Raw genomic sequence first — 22810 nt, forward strand, 5'->3', positions numbered from 1 at the left:
ATGGCCGTTAGCAACATCTGAATCTCACGAAATGTATCATGCAGGTAGAAGACATATTGTTAGACTTGGACTCCAAAGATGGGTTCCATACATCTCTGCAAACCAGAGTTACAGGGGTCCAAAATTGGTAAAATCCCCCATAGGCTTTCATTGGCTCCCTATTTCACTTTCCAAAATCTCACATCTTTTCAAAGGGCAATTGCTCAGCAGTGGCAAATTTTCTAGCATTGTAGGGAACCTTCGGGGGAACATGACTGGTGAGTTTCGGGCCCCTAGGCCGAAGAGGTCATAGCCTAGGGTCACAAAAACCTGTTTCTTTGGGCAATTTCAATGGTAGTGATGCTGACGTACATAAATCGCAGCCATGGCCGTTAGCAACGTCTGAATGTCACGAAATGTCTCATGCAGGTAGAAGACATATTGTTAGACTTGGATTCCAAAGATGGGGTCCCTACATCTCTGCAAACCAGAGTTACAGGGCTCCAAAATTGGTAAAATCTCCCATAGGCTTTCATTGGCTCCCTATTTCACTTTCCAAAATCTCACATCTTTTCAAAGGGCAATTGCTCAGCAGTGGCAAATTTTCTAGCATTGTATTAACTGTTAGGGGGATCATAACTGGTGAGTTTCGGGCCTCTAGGCCGAAGAGGTCATAGCCTAGGGTCACAAAAACCTGTTTATTTGGGCAATTTCAATGGTGGCGAGTCTGACGTACATAAATCGCAGCCATGGCCGTTAGCAACGTCTGAATCTCACGAAATGTCTCATGCAGGTAGAAGACATATTGTTAGACTTGGACTCCAAAGATGGGTTCCACACATCTCTGCAAACCAGAGTTACAGGGCTCCAAAATTGGTAAAATCCCCCATAGGCTTTCATTGGGCCTCCTATTTACAGTTCCAAAATCTCACATCTTTTCAAAGGGCAATTGCTCAGCAGTGGCAAATTTTCTAGCATTGTAGGAACTGTTAGGGGGATCATAACTGGTGAGTTTCGGGCCCCTAGGCCGAAGAGGTCATAGCCTAGGGTCACAAAAACCTGTTTATTTGGGCAATTTCAATGGTAGTGATGCTGACGTACATAAATCGCAGCCATGGCCATTAGCAACGTCTGAATTTCACGAAATGTCTCATGCAGGTAGAAGACATATTGTTAGACTTGGACTCCAAAGAGGGGTCCCCTACATCTCTGCAAACCAGAGTTACAGGGCTCCAAATTTGGTAAAATCCCCCATAGGCTTTCATTGGGCCTCCTATTTACAGTTCCAAAATCTCACATCTTTTCAAAGGGCAATTGCTCAGCAGTGGCAAATTTTCTAGCATTGTAGGAACTGTTAGGGGGATCATAACTGGTGAGTTTCGGGCCCCTAGGCCGAAGAGGTCATAGCCTAGGGTCACAAAAACCTGTTTATTTGGGCAATTTCAATGGTGGTGAGTCTGACGTACATAATCGCAGCCATGGCCATTAGCAACGTCTGAATTTCACGAAATGTCTCATGCAGGTAGAAGACATATTGTTAGACTTGGACTCCAAAGAGGGGTCCCCTACATCTCTGCAAACCAGAGTTACAGGGCTCCAAATTTGGTAAAATCCCCCATAGGCTTTCATTGGGCCTCCTATTTACAGTTCCAAAATCTCACATCTTTTCAAAGGGCAATTGCTCAGCAGTGGCAAATTTTCTAGCATTGTAGGAACTGTTAGGGGGATGATGACTGGTGAGTTTCGGGCCCCTAGGCCGAATAGGTCATAGCCTAGGGTCACAAAAACCTGTTTATTTGGGCAATTTCAATGGTGGTGAGTCTGACGTACATAATCGCAGCCATGGCCGTTAGCAACGTCTGAATCTCACGAAATGTCTCATGCAGGTAGAAGTCATATTGTTAGACTTGGACTCCAAAGATGGGTTCCATACATCTCTGCAAACCAGAGTTACAGGGGTCTAAAATTGGTAAAATCCCCCATAGGCTTTCATTGGGCCTCCTATTTACAGTTCCAAAATCTCACATCTTTTCAAAGGGCAATTGCTCAGCAGTGGCAAATTTTCTAGCATTGTATTAACTGTTAGGGGGATCATAACTGGTGAGTTTCAGGCCCCTAGGCCGAAGAGGTCATAGCCTAGGGTCACAAAAACCTGTTTATTTGGGCAATTTCAATGGTAGTGATGCTGACGTACATAAATCGCAGCCATGGCCATTAGCAACGTCTGAATTTCACGAAATGTCTCATGCAGGTAGAAGACATATTGTTAGACTTGGACTCCAAAGAGGGGTCCCCTACATCTCTGCAAACCAGAGTTACAGGGCTCCAAATTTGGTAAAATCCCCCATAGGCTTTCATTGGGCCTCCTATTTACAGTTCCAAAATCTCACATCTTTTCAAAGGGCAATTGCTCAGCAGTGGCAAATTTTCTAGCATTGTAGGAACTGTTAGGGGGATCATGACTGGTGAGTTTCGGGCCCCTAGGCCGAATAGGTCATAGCCTAGGGTCACAAAAACCTGTTTATTTGGGCAATTTCAATGGTGGTGAGTCTGACGTACATAAATCGCAGCCATGGCCGTTAGCAACGTCTGAATCTCACGAAATGTCTCATGCAGGTAGAAGTCATATTGTTAGACTTGGACTCCAAAGATGGAATCCATACATCTCTGCAAACCAGAGTTACAGGGGTCTAAAATTGGTAAAATCCCCCATAGGCTTTCATTGGGCCTCCTATTTACAGTTCCAAAATCTCACATCTTTTCAAAGGGCAATTGCTCAGCAGTGGCAAATTTTCTAGCATTGTATTAACTGTTAGGGGGATCATAACTGGTGAGTTTCGGGCCCCTAGGCCGAAGAGGTCATAGCCTAGGGTCACAAAAACCTGTTTATTTGGGCAATTTCAATGGTGACGAGTCTGACGTACATAAATCGCAGCCATGGCCGTTAGCAACGTCTGAATCTCACGAAATGTCTCATGCAGGTAGAAGACATATATTTAGACTTGGACTCCAAAGATGGGTTCCATACATCTCTGCAAACCAGAGTTACAGGGCTTCAAAATTGGTAAAATCCCCCATAGGCTTTCATTGGGCCTCCTATTTACAGTTCCAAAATCTCACATCTTTTCAAAGGGCAATTGCTCAGCAGTGGCAAATTTTCTAGCATTGTAGGAACTGTTAGGGGGATCATAACTGGTGAGTTTCGGGCCCCTAGGCCGAAGAGGTCATAGCCTAGGGTCACAAAAACCTGTTTATTTGGGCAATTTCAATGGTAGTGATGCTGACGTACATAAATCGCAGCCATGGCCATTAGCAACGTCTGAAGTTCACGAAATGTCTCATGCAGGTAGAAGACATACTGTTAGACTTGGATTCCAAAGATGGGGTTCCTACATTTCTGCAAACCAGAGTTACAGGGGTCCAAAATTGGTAAAATCCCCCATAGGCTTTCATTGGCTCCCTATTTCACTTTCCAAAATCTCACATCTTTTCAAAGGGCAATTGCTCAGCAGTGGCAAATTTTGTAGCATTTTAGGGACCCTTAGGGGGAACATGACTGGTGAGTTTCGGGCCCCTAGGCCGAAGAGGTCATAGCCTAGGGTCACAAAAACCTGTTTATTTGGGCAATTTCAATGGTGGCAATTCTGAGGTACATAAATTGCAGCCATGGCCGTTAGCAACGTCTGAATCTCATGGAATGTCTCATGCAGGTAGAAGACCTATTGTTAGACTTGGACTCCAAAGATGGGTTCCATACATCTTTGCAAACCAGAGTTACAGGGCTCCAAAATTGGTAAAATCCCCCATAGGCTTTTATTGGGCCTCCTATTTACAGTTCCAAAATCTCACATCTTTTCAAAGGGCAATTGTTCAGCAGTGGCAAATTTTCTAGCATTGTAGTAACTGTTAGGGGGATCATAACGGGTGAGTTTCGGGCCCCTAGGCCGAAGAGGTCATAGCCTAGGGTCACAAAAACCTGTTTATTTGGGCAATTTCAATGGTAGTGATGCTGACGTACATAAATCGCAGCCATGGCCATTAGCAACGTCTGAAGTTCACGAAATGTCTCATGCAGGTAGAAGACATACTGTTAGACTTGGATTCCAAAGATGGGGTTCCTACATTTCTGCAAACCAGAGTTACAGGGGTCCAAAATTGGTAAAATCCCCCATAGGCTTTCATTGGCTCCCTATTTCACTTTCCAAAATCTCACATCTTTTCAAAGGGCAATTGCTCAGCAGTGGCAAATTTTGTAGCATTTTAGGGACCCTTAGGGGGAACATGACTGGTGAGTTGCGGGCCCCTAGGCCGAAGAGGTCATAGCCTAGGGTCACAAAAACCTGTTTATTTGGGCAATTTCAATGGTGGCAATTCTGAGGTACATAAATTGCAGCCATGGCCGTTAGCAACGTCTGAATTTCACGAAATGTCTCATGCAGGTAGAAGACATATCATTAGACTTGGATTCCAAAGATGGGGTCCCTACATCTCTGCAAACCAGAGTTACAGGGCTCCAAAATTGGTAAAATCCCCCATAGGCTTTCATTGGCTCCCTATTTCACTTTCCAAAATCTCACATCTTTTCAAAGGGCAATTGCTCAGCAGTGGCAAATTTTGTAGCATTGTAGGGACCCTTAGGGGGAACATGACTGGTGAGTTTCGGGCCCCTAGGCCGAAGAGGTCATAGCCTAGGGTCACAAAAACCTGTTTATTTGGGCAATTTCAATGGTGGCAATTCTGAGGTACATAAATTGCAGCAATGGCCGTTAATAGCAACGTCTGAATCTCACGAAATGTCTCATGCAGGTAGAAGACATATTGTTAGACTTGGGCTCCAAAGATGGGTTCCATACATCTCTGCAAACCAGAGTTACAGGGGTCTAAAATTGGTAAAATCCCCCATAGGCTTTCATTGGGCCTCCTATTTACAGTTCCAAAATCTCACATCTTTTCAAAGGGCAATTGCTCAGCAGTGGCAAATTTTCTAGCATTGTAGGAACTGTTAGGGGGATCATAACTGGCGAGTTTCGGGCCCCTAGGCCGAAGAGGTCATAGCCTAGGGTCACAAAAACCTGTTTATTTGGGCAATTTCAATGGTGGCGAGTCTGACGTACATAAATCGCAGCCATGGCCGTTAGCAACGTCTGAATCTAACGAAATGTCTCATGCAGGTAAAGGACATATTGTTAGACTTGAACTCCAAAGATGGGTTCCATAGATCTCTGCAAACCAGAGTTACAGGGGTCCAAATTGGTAAAATCCCCCATAGGCTTTCATTGGCTCCCTATTTCACTTTCCAAAGTCTCACATCTTTTCAAAGGGCAATTTCTCAGCAGTGGCACATTTTCTAGCATTGTAGGGACCCTTAGGGGGAACATGACTGGTGAGTTTCGGGCCCCTAGGTCGAAGAGGTCATAGCCTAGGGTCACAAAAACCTGTTTATTTGGGCAATTTCAATGGTAGTGATGCTGACATACATAAATCGCAGCCATGGCCTTTAGCAATGTCTGAATTTCACGAAATGTCTCATGCAGGTAGAAGACATATCATTAGACTTGGATTCCAAAGATGGGGTCCCTACATCTCTGCATACGAGAGTTACAGGGCTCCAAAATTGGTAAAATCCCCCATAGGCTTTCATTGGCTCCCTATTTCACTTTCCAAAATCTCACATCTTTTCAAAGGGCAATTGCTCAGCAGTGGCAAATTTTGTAGCAGTGTAGGGACCCTTAGGGGGAACATGACTGGTGAGTTTCGGGCCCCTAGGCCGAAGAGGTCATAGCCTAGGGTCACAAAAACCTGTTTATTTGGGCAATTTTATTGGTGGCAATTCTGAGGTACATAAATTGCAGCAATGGCCGTTAGCAACGTCTAAATCTCACGAAATGTCTCATGCAGGTAGAAGACAGATTGTTAGACTTGGGCTCCAAAGATGGGTTCCATACATCTCTGCAAACCAGAGTTACAGGGGTCTAAAATTGGTAAATTATTATTTTTATGTGCTGAGTGTGGGAAATCTGAAAAAAAATGACGTGGGGTCCCCCCTCCCGAGCCTCTGTAACCCCTTGTCCCCCATGCAGGCTGGGATAGCCAGAATGCGGAGCCCCGGCCGACTGGGACTTCGCACCCTGAGCTATACCAGCCCGCATGGTCCATGGTATGGGGGGCTCCGGGGGGGGGGGGGGAGGGGCAGCCAAGCCTTCCCCTTCCCCCCCCTCCCCGGAGCCCTTGTCCAATCCATGGACAAGGGGCTCTTCCCCACCTCCGGTGCCCCAGGAGGAGGTGGGGGCGACAACTCCCTGGGGGGGTTCATGGTGGCATCTGGGAGTCCCCTTTAAGAAGGGGACCCCAGATGCCCACCCCCTCCCAGGAAAAATGAGTATAGAGGTACAAAGTACCCCTACCCATTTCCACAAAGGGTTAAATGAAATAAAAACACAACCACGAAAAAAGTCCTTTAATTTTCCTAATTAACCAGAAATACTTACCTGTACCTTTAAAAAAAAATTTCCCACGCCAATATCCACGGTAATTGATCCAACGAACTGTATCCTCTTATGTTGCGATCTTCTATTGAGTTGATTGAAGATCTCCGAAGCCCCCCACATAGCAGAGAATGCGTCCTTTCGGATGCATAGCTGCTAGCTCCCGCTGTCTCTCCCCACCTGCCTGCCTGCACCTGTCAACCCCAACCTAGGCTGGCACTCAGTGCACCCATGGGTGCGCTGGGTGCCAGCCTAGGTGGGGGTTGACAGGTGCAGGCAGGTGGGGAGAGACAGCAGCGGGGGCCAGCAGCTTCACGTCCTTCCGAGGACGCATTCTCTGCTATACTAACGGCTCATGAATGAGCCGGATCTTTTTAATGAATCGGTACTTTTTTTATGAATCGACTCTTTTTTTTTATTTAAAATCGATTTTCTCAAAAACTATAAGATCTTTTTGAAAAAAAAATTCCCTCTTGTTCCCACTGTTCTTCTTAACATTCCCAGTAATTTTGGTGTTGCTAGCTTTTAAAGGGGCTTTGCAATTAACCATTAAAGTCGGCGGGGGTATATTTTCCCACGGTCAGAAGGAGAATTTACATTGAAACTTTAAAATTGATTTTCTTAAAAACTATAAGGTCTTTTTGAAAAAAAAAAATTCTTCTTATTCCCACTGTTCTTCTTAACATTTTCTGCAAGTTTGGGGTTTCTAGCTTTTAAAGCGGCTTTGCTATTAACTGCTAAATTCGGCGGGCGCTTAATTTTCCCACAGTCAGAAGGAGTTACTTTAAAATTGATTTTCTCAAAAACTATAAGGTATTTTTGAATTTTTTTCCCCCCCCGCTTGTAGTCACTGAAAGATCTCCGGTGTTAGACACCTTGAAACATCTTTTCCATCACTTTTCTGGCCAGCAGAAATGTTTCTAGTTTTCAAAGTTCGCCTCCCCATTGAAGTCTATTGCGGTTCGCGAACTTTTATGCGAACAGAACCTTCCGTGAAGGTTCGCGAACGGGGTTCGCGAACCGAAGATCGGAGGTTCGCGACATCTCTATCAAAGAATAGACTTAGAAGAGTATACCAGCGTAGTGTTTATAGACATACTGTAAGGGCCTGTTTCCACTTGTGCAATGTTAGTTTGTTAGCGAAAATGCAGAAACGCACTAGTCAAAACGGCCCTTATATTGATTTTATACGAAAACGTATGCGAATTGCATGGAAAATTGGCATTGCGAAAACGCATGCAAATTTCCTATGAATTACATTGCATGCACAAGGCGGTGTGCGAATTCTGATGGCTCTGCTGTGCAGATTTTTCCTGTACAGAAAAACACTCTGTTGTCCTGACAAGTGGAAACAGGCTAATTAACTTGTATTGGTTATGCGAATCTGTGTGTAGGAAACGCATGCAGATTCGCGATAATGGAAATGGGCCCTAAAGAGAGCCAAAGGTGGGTTTCTGCAATTCATATAGGATAAAGAGGCACATTTTGTATACTATCACCAGTCTCTGTGTCCTTATACATTACCCCAAGCCCCCCCCCCCCCCCCCCCCCCCCGTGCTCTGCTGTCCCCCATTATAAGAACCGTCACGCTAGCGACACACAGATTGTCGCTAGTTGGCTCCCCCGACACCTGTATATCGCGGCTCCCCGCATTGTCCATAGTCCATACCCGACTTGAGTTGTTAGGGGAAATGCAAAAACGCTTGCAGATGCAAATTTGCACAAGTTTTCGCATATGTTAGTAATTATGCGAATTTAACCATGTCAGTGTCTGTGTGCTTTTAGGGCCCGTTTCCACTACAGCGAATCTGCATGCGTTTTATGTATGCAGATTCGCATACCTAATAATAAATGTTAAAGCACAAAGGGCACTAATATCGTTAAATTCGCATCCTTATACAGGACCGCGAAAACGCATGCGAATTCGCATGAAAATTTGCATACAAATTTGCAAGCGCATGTGAATTCGTTTATGCGTTTTCCGCATAGAAATCGCACTGCACTAGTCCAAAAAGGCCCTTACATTGAATTTATGCGAAAACGTACGCAAATTTGCATGGAAAATTCGCATAGCGAAAACGCATGTTCATTTCCTATTAATTCTGATGGCTCTGCTGTGCAGATTTTTCTTGTAGAGAAAAACGCTCTGTTGTCCTGACAAGTGGAAACAGGCTAATTAAGTTGTATTGGTTATGTGAATCTGCGTGCAGAAATCTGCAGCAAAAACGCATGCAGAATTTGCGCACGTTTTGGCATACGTTAGTATGTATGTGAATTTAACCATGTCAGTGCCTGTGTGCTTTTAGGGCCCGTTTCCACTACAGGGAATATGCATGCAGATTCACATACCTAATAATAAATGTAAAAGCACACAGGCATTGATATAGTTAAATTCGCATCCTTATACAGGAATGCGAAAACGCATGTGAATTTGCATACAAATTTCCATGGACATGTGAATTGGTTTATGCTTTTTCCACATAGAAATCGCACCGCACTAGTCGAAACGGCCCTTACATTGATTTTATGTGAAAATGTACGCGAATTTGCATTAAAAATTTGCATTGCGAAAACGCATGCGAATTTCCTATGAATTATATTGCATGCACAAGGCGGTGTGCAAATTCTGATGGCTCTGCTGTGCGGATATTTCCTGTACAAAAGAACACTCTGTTGTCCTGACAAGTGGAAACAGGCTAACTAACTTGTATTGGTTATGCGAATCTGTGTGCAGAAAACGCATGCAGATTCGCGATAATGGAAACGGGCCCTAATGAGAGCCAAAGGTGGGTTTCTGCAATTCATGTAGGACAAAGAGGCACATTCGGCATACTATCACCAGCCTCTGTGTCCTTATAGTGTGCCCCCCAGCCGCCCCCCCTCCCCCATGCTCTGCTGTCCCCCTTATTAAAACCGTCACGCTAGCGACACACAGATGGTCACTAGCTGGCTGTGCACATTAATGCTGCGGATCCCCGCCGCCTGTATATCACGGATCCCCGCCTTGTCCATAGTCCATACCTGACTTGAGTCCTGGGATGGGCTGTCTGAGGGCAGAGGAGGTGTGGCCTGTGAGATAGAAAGGCTGCCAGGCTTAATACAGTCAAAAGGAGGCGGAGCTATGCAAATCATTTGGTCTGTCCCATGATGAGGCATTGCGCTGGCCAACTTTGAGTACAAGGAGCCTTATTTTCTAATGATTGTAAGATTAACGATACATATTTAGGTGCAGAACTTTGCTAATGAATCTATGTAGCCAGACTTTGTGTGGGGTATGTTGTTGTCACCATAAGTTGAATGATAAATGCGATTTTGACTTTAAAAGAAAATTGAGCCAATTGGTTTATAAAGATGTGGATGTGTGAGGGGTCTCAGCTGTTCCTGATGACAGGTGTATTATCTCTGATGTATACCATCTCATCCTACAAAAGTCCCACCTGGCTTGTAATAATTGTTAATCTTCAGTATTGAGGACAGAGGTATGTACACGCAGGTTGTCGGGGACCACATCCACCATTTTTTTTTATACTGTCAAAGAATAGACTTAGTAGAGTATACCAGCGTAGTGTTTATAGACATACTGTAAGGGCCCATTTCCACTTGTGCAATGTTAGTTTGTTAGCGAAAATGCAGAAACGCACTAGTCTAAACGGCCCTTATATTGATTTAATACGAAAACGTACGCGAATTGCATGGAAAATTCGCATAGCCAAAACGCATGCAAATTTCCTATGATTTACATTGCATGCACAAGGCGGTGTGCAAATTCTGATGGCTCTGCTGTGCGGATATTTTTTCTGTACAAAAAAACACTCTGTTGTCCTGACAAGTGGAAACAGGCTAATTAACTTGTATTGGTTATGCGAAGCTGTGTGCAGAAAACGCATGCAGATTCGCGATAATGGAAACGGGCCCTAAAGAGAGCCAAAGGTGGGTTTCTGCAATTCATATAGGACAAAGAGGCACATTCTGCATACTATCACCAGCCTCTGTGTCCTTATAATGTGCCCCCAGCTGCCCCCCGTGCTCTGCTGTCCCCCCTTATAAAAACCGTCATGCTAGCGACAAACAGATTGTCGCTAGCTGGCTGTTTACATTAATACAAATACATTTATTTATTTAAGTATTTATATAGCGCCAACATATTTACGCAGCGCTGTACAGAGTATATATTGTCTTGTCACTAACTGTCCCTCAGAGGGGCTCACAATCTAGTTCCTACCATAGTCATATGTCTATGCATGTATCATAGTCTAGGTCCAATTAAGGGGTAATGATAAAAAGGTGAAAACAGCACTCACAGCCTATCTGGCAGCCGTGTGTAATGCTAACAACGTCCCACACCGCACTCTATAATCACGTAGGTCTGCTCAGACACTGTATATATACTGGTAGTCCACATTCTATAATAGTAAAGTTCTCTAAAGTTCATATATGGGAGTGCAGCAGGACATACTAGGTTACACTAGTTATATCATAAGCAGCAATAAAGTCCGCGCTCTTCCTTCAGTGTCGCAATCAGATAGATCAATAAAACCCCCTTAGGGTACAGACTCACCAGATCCTAAGGACTAACGATCAATCCTCGCATCCGGGGTGTAGGCCCCCCGTCGCCTCTCGGGCACCGTGTCAGTAGTCCAAACGGATCCTTTTCTAGCCTGTAGTCACTCCTGCGGGGGTAACCAGCTTCCTGGTGTGGTTTAGGCTTGTAAGTAAAAAATGACAGAGGACCAGCCTCCAATAGTGCATTACTTCTTTAATAAAATGTCTTTTAAAATGTCCATAAAAACAATATGGCGGTAGTAAAGCAGGTAAAATACACAAAAGAGATAGGAGGAGTTAGCTCCCGGGGGGCCCGCTCGCTCCCCGCTCCAGTGTTACCACGCTCTTCTGCCGTTAAAATCGCGCTATCTCCAGCTCCGCCACTGGTACTTCAAACCGACCGAGCTCACGCTGTCGCGCACATCCGAGTTGACGTCACACGGAGGCTCCTCCCTACGCGTTTCGCTGCGTACAGCTCATCAGGGGCAACTCCCATAGCGACGTCCTCCATACCCTATAAGGTCTAAGTCCCTCCCCTCGGTCCTCCCGGAGGTAACTCCTCCCTTACGAGCAGTATAACCAGGAACTAACCAGATTGGAGTCCAAGTCTAACAATATGTCTTCTACCTGCATGAGACATTTCGTGATATTCAGACGTTGCTAATGGCCATTGCTGCGATGTATGTACGTCAGACTCGCCACCATTGAAATTGCCCAAATAAACAGGTTTTTGTGACCCTAGGCTATGACCTCTTCGGCCTAGGGGCCCGAAACTCAGCAGTCATGTTCCCCCTAAGGGTCCCTACGATGCTAGAAAATTTGCCACTGCTGAGCAATTGCTCTTTGAAAAGATGTGAGATTTTGGAAAGTGAAATAGGGAGCCAATGAAAGCCTATGGGGGATTTTACCAATTTTGGAGCCCTGTAACTCTGGTTTGCAGAGATGTAGGGACCCCATCTTTGGAATCCAAGTCTAACAATATGTCTTCTACCTGCATGAGACATTTCGTGAAATTCAGACATTGCTAACGGCCATGGCTGCGATTTATGTACGTCAGCATCACTACCATTGAAATTGCCCAAATAAACAGGTTTTTGTGACCCTAGGCTATAACCTCTTCGGCCTAGGGGCCCAAAACTCACCAGTTATGATCCCCCTAACAGTTCCTACAATGCTAGAAAATTTGCCACTGCTGAGCAATTGCCCTTTGAAAAGATGTGAGATTTTGGAACTGTAAATAGGAGGCCCAATGAAAGCCTATGGGGGATTTTACCAAATTTGGAGCCCTGTAACTCTGGTTTGCAGAGATGTAGGGAACCCATCTTTGGAGCCCAAGTCTAACAATATGTCTTCTACCTGCATGAGACATTTCGTGAGATTCAGACGTTGCTAACAGCCATTGCTGCGATTTATGTACGTCAGACTCGCCACCATTGAAATTGCCCAAATAAACAGTTTTTTGTGACCCTAGGCTATGACCTCTTCGGCCTAGGGGCCCGCAACTCACCAGTTATGATCCCCCTAACAGTTCCTACAATGCTCGAAAATTTGCCACTGCTGAGCAATTGCCCTTTGAAAAGATGTGAGATTTTGGAAAGTGAAATGGGGAGCCTAATGGAAGCCTTAGCAGAATTTAGCACTTTTGCACCCCTATAATTCTGGTTGGTTATCATCACCCGCCGACTTTAGCAGTTAATAGCAAAGGCCCCTTACATCCTAGCAACACCAAATTTGCAGGATATGTTAAAAAGATAGCAGGAAACAATATTTAACGGACTTCCTAGTAGGGATGCTCATTCGGATTCCGCGGAAATGCAATTTCCGAAATTCCGATCGGAAATTGCATTTCCGCATCGAAATCCGGAAATCGGTAATGCAAGTGCCGTAGGCGGATTTCCGCCGGAAATCGCGGAAATTTCCGCCGGAAATCGCGGAAATTCCACCCGACTTTAACATCGATTTTCTCAAAAACTATAAGGTCTTTTTGAAAACTTTTTTTTGCATCGTGTTCACAAGATTCGGTTTAATAAACTCTGAAAATTTGGTGTTTCTAGGACTTAAGGGGGATTTTCTATTAACCGCTAAAGTAGGCAGATTTTTTACTGTAATGTAAAATGCAGAAAATCTGCATCTGCCTATTTTCTGCATTTTACATTACAGTAAAAATCTGCCGAATTTAGCAGTTAATAGCAAAGCCCCCGTAAGTCCTAGAAACACCAAATTTTCAGGGTTTATTAAACAGAACCTTCTGAGCAAGATGCAAAAAAAAGTTTTCAAAAAGACTTTATAGTTTTTTAGAAAATCGATGTTACAGTTGGACGGAATTTCCGCGATGGAATGCGGAAATTGGTAGCGGAAAGCGGAATCGGTAATCGGTACATGACGGAATGCGGAATTACCGCGGAATCGGAATTTGGCATTCCGACCATCCCTACTTCCTAGGCCACAAATGTGAAAAAAGTTTATTACCTTTTCATAATTCAGATCCATGGAGGATGCCATCCGCGCCCTCCCGTTCATTCCCCCATGGCTCCCGCAGTAATACCGGCCCAGGTCGGGTCCCGACTCCCAACCCCTCCGAACCGGTCGGTTTCTTATTCCCTCCTCAATATGGCCGCCACAGATTGCCGCGGCTGCGCAGTCCGCACAGACGCGATTGCACCTGCGCAGCTCTAGGGCCTCCTCCTGCCGCGTCATCAATATGCGTGCATACATCGGACGCATCGGGAGGAGAACCTAGAGCTGTGCAGCCGCAATCGCATCTATGCGGACTGCGCAGCAGCGGCAATTTGTAGCGGCCATATTGAGGGGGGAATGAGAACCCGACCCGTTTGGAGGGGTCGGGACCCGACCGGGGCCGGTATTACTGCGGGTGCCATGGCGGAATGAATGGGGGGCGCAGATGGCGTCCTCCATGGATCTGGATTATGAATGGTATTTAACTTTTTTCATACTTGTGGCCTCGTAAGTCCTAAAAAAAATATATATATATATATATATATATATATATATATATATATATATGTATATATATATATATATATATATATATATATATATATGTGGGAAATCTGAAAAAAAAATGACGTGGGCTCCCCCCTCCCGAGCCTCTGTAACTGTAACCCCTTGTCCCCCATGCAGGCTGGGATAGCCAGAATGCGGAGCCCCGGCCGACTGGGGCTTCGCACCCTGGGCTATACCAGCCCGCATGGTCCATGGTATGGGGGGCTCCGGGGGGGGAAGGGCAGCCAAGCCTTCCCCTCCCCCCCCCCGGAGCCCTTGTCCAATCCATGGACAAGGGGCTCTTCCCCAACTCCGGTGCCCCAGGAGGAGGGGGGGGGTCATGGTGGCATCTGGGAGTCCCCTTAAAGAAGAGGACCCCAGATGCCCACCCTCTCCCAGGAGAAATGAGTATAGAGGTACAAAGTACCCCTACCCATTTCCACAAAGGGTTAAATGAAATAAAAACACAACCACGAAAAAGTCCTTTAATTTTCTTAATTAACCAGAAATACTTACCTGTACCTTTAAAAAAAAATTCCCATGGCAATATCCTCGGTAAAAGTTCCAACGAACTGTATCCTCTTATGTTGCGATCTTCTATTAAGTTGATTGAAGATTTCCGAAGCCCCTCACCCACATAGCAGAGAATGCGTCCAAAAGTCCTTTTGGACACATAGCTGCTAGCTCCCGCTGTCTCTCCCCACCTGCCTGCCTGCACCTGTGAACCCCCACCTAGGCTGGCACCCATGGGTGCGCTGGGTGCAAGCCTAGGTGGGGGTTGACAGGTGCAGGCAGGTGGGGAGAGACAGCAGCGGGAGCCAGCAGCTTCACGTCCTTCCGAGGACGCATTCTCTGCTATACTAACGGCTCATGAATGAGCCGGATCTTTTTAATGAATCGGTTCTTTTTTTATAAATCGACTCTTTTTTTTTACTTTAAAATCGATTTTCTCAAAAACTATAAGGTCTTTTTGAAAAAAAAGCTTTCCCCTCTTGTTCCCACTGTTCTTCTTAACATTCCCAGTAATTTTGGTGTTGCTAGCTTTTAAAGGGGCTTTGCAATTAACCATTAAAGTCGGCGGGGGTATATTTTCCCACGGTCAGAAGGAGAATTTACATTGAAACTTTAAAATTGATTTTCTCAAAAACTATAAGGTCTTTTTGAAAAACAAAAATTTCCTCCTATTCCCACTGTTCTTCTTAACATTATCTGCAAGTTTGGGGTTTCTAGGCGGGCGCTTAATTTTCCCACGGTCAGAAGGAGTTACTTTAAAATTGATTTTCTCAAAAACTATAAGGTATTTTTGAATTTTTCCCCCCCCCTCACTGAAAGATCTCAGGTGTTAGACACCTTGAAACATTTTTTCCATCACTTTTCTGGCCAGCAGAAATGTTTCTAGTTTTCAAAGTTCGCCTCCCCATTGAAGTCTATTGCGGTTCGCGAACTTTTATGCGAACCGAACCTTCCGTGAAGGTTCGCGAACGGGGTTCGTGAACCGAAAATCGGAGGTTCGCAACATCTCTAGTAGTGACAAGTGACAATACGGCTTTGCTGTGTCTGACACCGTCATCTCTGCAAAGCATGCTAAAACTGCTGCATGTAAGAGTTCAGACTCATAGCGGAAGTCTTCTAATCTGTAGTACTGAGACATGAACTTGAACTGTTGAACATGGACTGGCGCTAAAGAAAAACTTTACTGAATAAAACTTAATGAAAAAAAATTGCTTATTTTTTACAACATTTATTTATAAATTGTTTGCCCATTGTAAACTTCTAGCTCATCCTGATATTTATCAGAGACACCAGCATCTGTACCACTGTCAAGGTGAATCACTGTGGAATGTTTGTTTTCTTTTCCTCCTCTGTGAGGTGAGCAGGAACTTCAGGAACTGCTCTGGGGTAGAAGGCTGCGTGACATCATAGCCTAGGGTTAGCATCACTGGGAGGTTAGGGCTGCATTTCACTACACAGCAAAATATAGATACAAGAAGAGTTTTGCTGAAACCAGGATACTTAAAGTAAAAATTGGTATCCTTAAAGGGAACCTAACCAGTTGCCTGTTTCTCCTGCTGATCCTGTGTCTCTATTACTTTTAGCCACAGCCCCTCAACAAGCATGCAGATCAGGTACTCTGACTGAAGTTAGACTGGATTAACTGCATGCTTGTTCCAGGTGTGTGATTCAGCCACTACTACCCCAAAGAGATCAGCAGGACTGCCAAGCAACTGGTATTGTTTATAAGGCAACATCCATATCCATCTCAGTTAAGGTTCCCTTTAATAATTGATTACTATCTATCATTATGGTCTCTCCTTAAAGAGACCCCGAGATGAAACAATAAGGAGAATCAATACTTACCCAGGGCTTCCACCCACCCCATAAACACGCCTAAGTACCACGCCGTCCTCGCGCAGTCTGCCGGACTCCCGTTAACAGGCTTGGTTGATGCCAGTCAAGGTCTACTGCGCATACACAGACCTCCCGGGCATGCGCAGTAGGCAAGGATTGACCTCACTGAGCCTGTTACCAGGGCTCACCGCGGCTGAACGGCAGACCGCGGGAGGACGGCGTGGTACTTAGACGTGTTTCTGGGGCGGGAGGAAGCCCTGGTTAAATATCAATTTGTAACGATTGGTGTCAGCAACACCGATTTTTTCAGATTATTGGTGATCTGCAGTATCACCAATAATACAGATGCTATACCTGATAATGCGTGATCTGCAGAATCACCAATAATGCTAGTATAGCTAGACACAGGACACCCAATGTGATATAGTGTTTGGTGCAACAGTAATCAGAGAAGTTATCTCCCGTGAGGCGGGAGATACAGACACTACTGCAGCCAAGGATTCCCTGAGGGGCAGGGAACCAGGCTGTACTGCAGCCAGTGGATACCTGAGGAGAAGGGATCACTGTCTGGAATAATATTGATGATGATTGGTCTGCAGCTAGGGATTCCCTCAGGAGCAGGGAATCAGACTGTACTGCAGCCCAGGATTCCCTGAGAGGCAGGGAATCAGACTGTACTGCAGCCAGTGGACCTTGGATAGGTAGAGACCCACTGACTGTGCTGCACGATGGTCTCCAGTGGAGCTGGTGACCATAGGCCTGATATAGCAGCTAATGACCACCTGAAGAGCAGACATCACAGGTATACAGTAAGGCTGATCACCCAGGGGCTAGGTGACAGCCAGAAAGGTCAGACAAGCCAGGTCGGCAACACACGGATAGACAAAGTACAGAAGCGGAAGACTGATTCGGTATCCAGGTACAGGCATTGTTGGCAACAGGTAATCAGATGGGCGGAAGTACCGAATCAGAGAACAGGAGAGTAGTCAGGAAAGCCAGAGGTCATAACAGGTAACAGTATATATATCAATCCTAGTCTTAGGTGTGAGGTCCTTGGTCTCCACACCTGGGAACTAGTCTAACAGATGATAGTAACAATATAGCAATCTTCTAGTCTTAGGTGTGAGGTCCTTGGTCTCAACACCTGGGAACTAGTCTAACACATAAATAGTAGCAAGCAATAGTACTTTAAAGCTATCAATGGAATCTGTGTGTGTGAATTCCCAGCTCCGGCTAGTTTTAACACACTGTGGGATCTGACTCAGGTCTGAGTGCTCACACGTATATGTTCGCAACAGCAGACAACTTGCAAGGGACAAGCGAGTCCTACAGTATATATACTAAAAGCGCTCCACAGCGCCGCCCCAGTCACTCAGCCAATTCGGAGCATAGCTGGAGTCAGCTGATCGGCATGATCAGCTGACTCCTCTTCTAGCAGCATAAAGGTCCTGTCGCCTGGCGCGCGCGCGTAGTTCTCCATCTGTGTGCACTAGAAGGACCCGGCAAGGCAGCATCACGCTGCTGCGTGGCAGCAGCCGCCGGCTGGGATGCGTAGATAGCCGCCATGCCGCTCTCCCATGCGGCGGCATCTCCGCTATTCATTACACAATTCTTCTTTTTTATTCATCTCTGAGTCTCTTAACTGCTGATTTTCCACACAAATGCAACTCTCAGGGATCATGAGCAAACATTATCAGACTCTAAAGGCCCATACTCTCTAAGAAATGTTTCCAAATTATTTTGCACGATGAACAACTTTTTTTTTCGTAATAACATGCAACATTGTTTAACAAAAAATTGTGAAACTATGCATGCCACCAGCAATGATTGTCCTTTTTTAAAGACCACCATGTCCGATTAAGTTGTAGAGGATTGCTTTGACCCTCATCATAGCAATCGTTTACCCAAGCGTTCGTTTCTGAAAACCCGCAAACGACGCTTGCAGATTCAGCCAGATAGATCAGGGAATGATCGTTCGTCTGTGGAGATCCTGATTCGTTTGGCTGAGATCTGCAGGCGGGTACTTAGTTTAAGGACCGGTTTACACTAGGGTTAAAAACACTACAGTTCAGCGGGACAGAAACGCATGTGTTCATGAATCCTTTGTTAGGCATAGGATCTATTCACACTTGCCACTTAAACAGATATGGGAGAGGGGAGCGAAGTGCACATTCCCAACAGGCACGATTTGCCTGGACACTGCAGATGCTGCAGATGATCACAGATTCAGTGCAAACCTTTGGAAATGGACAGTGTACATTCTCACTAGGCAGTTAGTATTCCATTCCTGCTCTACTCACCTGTCTTCTGCTACCATTCAAGTCATCAGGGAGGATTTTTATTGGTTTACTAAGTGGTAGACCAATGGGGATCCTTTCTGTTGCTAGGGAGGATTACAATTGGTCTTTTGCAATCCAATGGGTGACTGCTTCTGCGTGGACTCTGATCCATATACCAGCAATTATCTCTCTAGTCCAGCAGCATTGGAAGAACTGAATGGCAACACAGCAGACCAGATGTATAGCAGTGAGTAGTGTGAAAATATCTTGGATACTGCAACTGAGCACAGTGTATCTGCTGAGGATATGCTACAAATGCACCCAGAGCCGGGACAAAGTCCTCCAGCACCCAAGGCTGAGACAATAAAGTGCGCCCCTCCATCCCTCCCACCCCAGCCGTCACACACTGATTGCTATTAGACTAAGAGGCGCCCCAGAGCACCCAACACCCCTAACATCTTAATCCCTAGTTATCTGGCCTTTTCTTATTTCTATCTGTTTCAAACACAATAGGGGAATGATAGCTGAGTGATTTGTGCGCCCCCTCCTACACTGCGCCCTGAGGCTGGGGCCTCTCTCGCCTCTGCCTCGGCCTGGCCCTGAATGAACCATTGTGCATCTGACATAGTGTGGACCTAGCCTAAGTTACAGAGCCCAGTGGACAGGAGTTTGATTTCCTGCCCCCAAAACTGCATAAAGGCATGTGGAAGCTTTTGTAGCATTGTTATTATAATCTTCTCTTCAACAAAATGTCACACGATCCTTGCATACTAGAAGCCTACTAGAAGAGTTGTTCATGCTTTACACTGACATTTTTGTGAAGCTGAAAGGTGTTTGCTGCTGCCACATCAACACTTATTTATATGTGTCACTGTGACCTAAGTCTGACCTATGTTTCACTGTCACTACCATTATATACATGAGATGTCAGCAAGAAAAGAACTCAGAGTCACTTTTTGTCATATGATAAATTCTGTCTTTCCTGACAACATTTGTCAGAATTTTCTTAAAATAATTCATAGCACTTACAGCCTCAATGTGACACTGATGTTTCTGAGAGATAAATCTGTACGCCACAGCCCTGGGTGCTGTCACCAAGAGATGTCACTACACATTCCCACCATATGCTTCTGTACACTTCCTGCCAATCACCCTGTAGGATTCAATTAACTCCACAGGAAGTGCTAGTTGAGCTCCTCTGACACTCTGGTGAAAGGAGCTCCTGTCAACATAGCACTTCTAACAACATGTTCATTACTTCAATATGCTCATTACTTGTTGATAAACAATATCTTGCAGTAAAAGACAATAAATAACTTAGATTCAGCCTTGAAACTAACGTTTCCTAGCTGAGTGTTTGATGATGATAATAATATTATCCCCTCACAAACTGTTCTGTCCTTATCTCAGTACAAAGTAAATCAATTCAAGATAGCAAAAAAAAAAAAAAAAAATCTTTTCACACTCAAGCAGAATCCTACTCAGTGGTGTAGCTAAGCAGCTATCGGCCTCAGTGTGAGTTTTACTCAGGGCCCCCTCAAAGCACTCTATACAGAAAAATTGATATTGAGCAATAAAAGCTGCTAATGGCATCCAGGGCCTGTTGTAGTAACAATGGGGCCCCTGGACAAAATTAAAGTGTGGGCCCCCCAAGAAACCCCTCCCACCAAAAAGCAGCATTATGGGTACTTGGTTGCAACCAAGTTTTAACCCACATCTACTCAGCCGGCAACTGAAACCCCCCCCCCCCATCTCCTCCTAACTTAACTGTTGCTCCCCGGGGCCCTGAAGAGTGTTTGGCAGAGTAGAGTCTCACCAGTGCTGGCGGGCGCACTGCTCTGTCAGTCTGTGGGTCCATGCACTCCTGTCTTCATCCTCGCAGAGATGCCTCTCCTCATAACATGCCATGGGTCACACAGAAAATGCCGCTAGTGGTGGATGAAGGCGTGAGTGCATGGAGCCACAGACTGCACTATCTGCACAGAGTTTGTATGTTCTCCTTGTGCTTGCGTGGGTTTATTCCAGGCACTCCGTTTCCCCCCACATCCCAAAAGCATACAGATACTGTAAGTTAATAAGCTTCCCCCTAAATTGAGTAGCAGTAAAAAAGGGCTAGTGGACAAAAAAGCTGCCGCCATAGACTCTATTACATTTATTGTTAATATGGCACCCAAAGGAGAAAAAAGAGCGGCCGATAAATATTGTTACCAACATTAGAACATAAAAGCTTTTGAAATATGTTATCTTTTTAGAAACTTGCAACTTTACAGTTTTTGTCATATTATTTTGTTTGCATGTACAGATTTTATGTTATCAAATATATTATCATTTGTATGTGTGTAAGGGTGTTTGTGCAAGGGGAGGGGGATATGCACCATCGGGGGGGGGGAGGAGTTAGGGTTAGGCACCACCCAGGGGTTAGGCAACATTTGGGGGGTGTTAGGGTTAGGCACCACCAGGGGGGTGATTAGGGTTAGGCACCACTAGAGGGGGTTTAGGGTTAGACACCACCAGGGGGGAGATTAGGGTTAGGCACCACCAGAGGGGGGTTAGGGTTAGGCACCACCGTGGAGGCGGATATGGTTAGGCACCACTGGGGGGTGGTTAGGGTTAGATATTTTATTTAAAATAATCAAAGAAATATCAACATACAATAAATAATAAAAGTATGCATATCAAAGAATGCAAGTAATCATAATCATATATGTCGTATAAAGGGAAGACATCTTCAAACAGAATAATATACACACTTACTATGAGAATGGTAACTATGTGTATCTACTTGAAATTAAACAATATTACAAGAATACAATTCATTTGGAGAACTCAAAGATAGTATCAGTTTAACATACACATCATGTTAAGTTATATCACCACCATATGTCAGGTACTGTCAAAGAGGTACTCATACATCTACATTTATTCTGACAAAACAGGAAAAAAAAAAGTAAACACATCACCAAAATACAAAAATGACACCTACGTTACAACATCCATTCAAAATAAACACCAACATATCTACACTCAACTCATTCATTCTAAGGGACTTTTACGCCCTTCAGTAGTGTCACAAATAAAGATTAAGAACAAACAAAATAAACGAGACAGAAAATAAATTAATTAAACAAGACAGTGAGCTAAGAAAAAATAAATCAAAATAATAAATCCACAACCTGAAACATATACAAGGAAAACAAAGGACGATTTCTCTGTGCTTGCGACCTTTCTTCAAAAAAAGAAATATCAAATATCAAAAAACGAAGTGGAAAGAATAAGAGACAAGAAAGTCCACTAAAAAGAGACTTCACCAAGTCATGGCAGCGCAGTGCAGTGCTGCTCGGATACCCCTTTTCAAAATCCAGATTGGATCCGGATACCCAGATATCCGATCCGGGTTGGATATCCGAGTTCAAAATGTTCTGATCCGAATCGGATATCCGACCCCAGTATTCGGGGTATCCGAGCAGATCCGGATATCTGCAAGTCTTTTGCAGCCCTCTCCTATTGGGATTGGCGTGGAAGGTGTTTCTCTTTACTCACTCCAGATCGCGCTGGTGTTTTTATGTCCTAGACTTGGATGTTTGTTTAATGTGCCTCTGAGGAAGCGGCTTATGGCCTTATGGCCGTGAAACACGTGTCAGGCATTGTTTTGTGAAGTGAAGGTCTGATGTTATATCTACGCTTATCACCTGCTTTCTGGAGGATAATATTGAAGAAATAAAGAGAACTCTGGTTAAAAAAAAAACCCGTTTGTTTGTATACATTGGACTGTAGAATTATAGATATAGGGGTGGAACCACACTACTATTTTAATCTTGACAGTGATATCTGGATAGAAAAACCGGAAGTGGCCTTTAACCTCCTTAGCGGTATGGATGAGCTCAGCTCGTCCATTACCGCCGGAGGGCGCCGTTCAGGCCCCGCTGGGCCGATTTGCTTCATTTTTTTTCAGACACGCAACAAGCACTTTGCTTGCTGCGTGTCTACTGCGATCGCCGCCGCCCGCCGCCGATGCGCCGCTACGAGCCACGGTAGAGGGCCCCCCCCAGACCCAGTGCGCAGCCTGGCCAATCAGAGCCAGGAAGCACTGCGGGGTGGATTGGAACTCCGGATGACGTCACGACGTCGATGACGTTGATGATGTCATCACGATCGTCTCCATGGTGACGGGGA

Source organism: Hyperolius riggenbachi, chromosome 4 (assembly GCF_040937935.1).
Source record: "Hyperolius riggenbachi isolate aHypRig1 chromosome 4, aHypRig1.pri, whole genome shotgun sequence".
In the NCBI taxonomy this organism is placed as follows: Eukaryota; Metazoa; Chordata; class Amphibia; order Anura; family Hyperoliidae; genus Hyperolius; species Hyperolius riggenbachi.